Source organism: Calidris pugnax, unplaced genomic scaffold, assembly GCF_001431845.1.
Source record: "Calidris pugnax isolate Ruff unplaced genomic scaffold, ASM143184v1 scaffold17, whole genome shotgun sequence".
Taxonomy (NCBI): Eukaryota; Metazoa; Chordata; class Aves; order Charadriiformes; family Scolopacidae; genus Calidris; species Calidris pugnax.
This window is the reverse complement of record NW_015090794.1, coordinates 1,528,434-1,531,750: the sequence shown is the minus strand read 5'-3', so window position 1 is coordinate 1,531,750 and position 3,317 is coordinate 1,528,434.

Below are 3,317 nucleotides of genomic sequence, written 5' to 3'. Positions count from 1 at the left end.
AAACAAAGCACGTTAGTTGCGTCTCTAATTAATCCTACATGGAAAGCAATCTATATACACCCTTGAGACATTTTGCTAGAGTTAACTGATGAATTTTCTCCATGGATTTCTTCAGGACATCTGATTTGGAAAACAACTTGCTCTTCTCACAAGTAATATTAAACACTGAAGATTAAAAAACCTGAACAGCTGAACAAGACCAAAGCAAAGAAACATTCACCTTGATGCAAATGCAAAATTTGACAAGCAAAACAGAAGCAAAGTCCAAGAAACGACTTTTGGATTTAGTTTCCAACAAGGTAAAACCTACCTAGAATTTTTAATTATAGAATTCCAATGCTAGCTTGCAGAGCTGAGGTGAAACTACATTGGAAAATCCCTATTTTGGAGCCATTAGCTGCCCTTTAGCAGTTGACAACTGCCTTTTGGTACCACTGCTCTAGGAATCTGTGTACTGAGAGAAGCAGCAAACTTCCTAAAAATTAACCAAGCAATTTCTGAAACTTCAGGTGAGTTTAAAGCAGGCTCAGTTTCAGGGCAGAGCTCTTGAACAGTGCCCTGCATCCAGCTGAGGCCGAGGGAAGAGAACCAAGCACCAGAACGACACATTCCAACTCAAGGTGACCTTTAATGCTAAGCAGATTAGAGGGGATTTTTTTTTTCCCAAATGTATTTATTTTGTACATTTGACAACACTCATCAGATCTACAGTTTCTGCTCTGTGTGTCTTTCACACAGCACAGAAGAATTTTTAATTATATGAAAATGGAATCGTAAAACCAAAACGACTGGCAAGAAAACCCAAGGACAAGCTCTGTAGGGAAAGCTGTTTCAGTTATTTATTTAAGGTCACTGTTTCAAGTAAACAGAGGCCTATTAAGCTTTAGAATACATTACTTGAGTAAACTGGCAGATTTTGCTATTGCATTAAGACAGAATAGTCTTTGATATTCACCAGTTGCATGAACACTAAGCACCGATTCTATAATGGAACTTGCCACGTTACCCCAGCTTGTGCGTTCAAGATGTCCTCTAATAACATTCCTCCAAACACTTCCCAGAAGCAACAGTATCACTTACAAAAGACAGGGGAAAGAAGGAAAGCACAGATCTCAAGACTAACGTTATTATCATTCTTCAAATGACTACTGTGCCACTTAGAACGAAAACAGAACTACGTGTCAACCCGGTCAACATGCAGCTCTATGACTCGCTCAGCATAAAGACATAAACCCTTCCTAGAAAACCATTCTGTTAATTCTGTAGTTAAACTACTACAGAACAGGCCCAATGAGTTACTGTATTTTATTTTGTTCCGCTAAAGTTAATTTTTGGCAGAATAAAAAACTACTATGGCATCATGGCAAACTACTTTTAAGTGAGATCAACACTAAAGTTTCCGTAAACTGCATCATCCTGGTGTTTTCCCCAATATTTAAAGCCAGCTGTAGAAGATTGTTGATGTCTTGTCAGATGGCTAGTAGCAACAGAAATCTTCTCCCAGGGCATTTACAGGTCTGTGCATTATAAACGCAGAATTTGAACAGGATGATCCTATATAAATACTCCCAGGTTCTCACAAGTGCTGCTTCTCTCCAAAAGTTAACATTGTCCAAACCTGCTGGCTCACCCACCCTTGTGGTCTCTCTCTAATGTATCAGTCCCAAAAGCTGGGGCAGCAATAAAACTAATTAACCTCCCCCCAAACACATACACACTACTTATTTAACCTAAATCATTTCCTTTTTTCAATAATGGAGTTCACAGACAAAGCTGAAACAAGTCATGCAAGGAGGTGGCAGCATCTGGTAGAAAGATGGTCACAAAGAACTGAGAGCAGGCTGCAGGCAACAACTTCTTTATCTGGTAAAACCAGAGCCAGCAGAGGAAACAAGTGCCAACCTAAACATGAACACGGCTATACTGATGATATGGATCCCAGATCAGAAAAATGCAACCCCCCCATAGGGACTGAGCACGTCACCCAACCAGAAAAGCTGTAAAAACCATGAAAAAAATCAAAACCATGAGAACTACGAAACCTCCTAAACCAGTTAGATAAGAAGTCCACCAAGCCCAACATCCTCAGACATAAACCCTCATGTAAAGAGTATAGAAAAGAACATCTATATTCCCTTGCTTTATATTACCAGCAGCTTAGACATCGTAGATTCAACCTGTGTCCAGCCAGTGACGGGCACAGTGTCTCTACCAAGCCCTTTTGTGAAGCCACTTGTACTTCCAGTTTCACCCTCAGCCAGTACGCGGCAGCGGGGCAGTGACCACGCTGCACAAACAGGTACTTCAGCTTATTTTAAACTTGGACATTTATTCCCTGAGCTGTAGACAGAGGGCATGCTTTTTAACAAAGAGCAAGTCACCTTCAGCTTCTTTATGTTACTCGTGATTTCAGAGAAATTGGCCTTCTCTTGAACCTCTTGAACCGAGGCTCCTCTTCTGAAATTCAGTCCCTCTAATTAGAAGCTGCTCCGTATCTCCAATCATCCCTGATGTCTTTCCATGCATCTGTTACATTTCTATTTCTTGAGATATATGCAGTTCCAAGCACTTCACATTTCAGATTTGGCAGTAATAAAAGTTTATCTCACAACATAGTCACTTACTGCTTTGGGTTTCCCATTCTTTATCAAATCCTTTATGAAGTCTATTTGCCTTTTGGTAGTTGTGCCTTTACTCGTGCACATGAAACAGGGTCATTTCTTCTCCCAATGCAAATGTATTGAGGTCATTTCATCTGCCATTGTATCACTCAGCAGATCTCAATCTTTCTTCCTTCCTTTCAGTTCAAGATTCGTTTCAAACTTGACTTTTTTGGTTCAATTTGGCCACCTTATTATTTAGAAATGATCTGGAAATTGAAGTATTTGCAAGAGCACTGACCTCTGGCAGGATCCTTCACTGGGTAAAATCCTTCATTGTGAGAACCAACCATTTACTCCTAACCCTGTTTCCTGTCCTTTAACCCACTATAAATCTACGAAAAACATTCTTATGACAATTTTGTTTCTTTAAAGGCCAGGGATGAGAGGCTTTACTGAAATGTTTTTCAAAGTCAAGTAATACAAGCAATTGCCTCACCTACGTGTATCTCCTCAAGCAAAGGAAAAAAATAAATAGAAGTTTGCTTTATTACTTGTTAAAACTGCATAAAGCTTTTGAAAAAAAATCAGTTTAATACCACACATAATATTTGGAAAGGTGTATTTTACAGTACGTGGGAACACCTACTAGTCCTAAACAACACTAACTTTGGCCAATGAAATAAATACCCAAAGAATTAATCACAATCACAACAC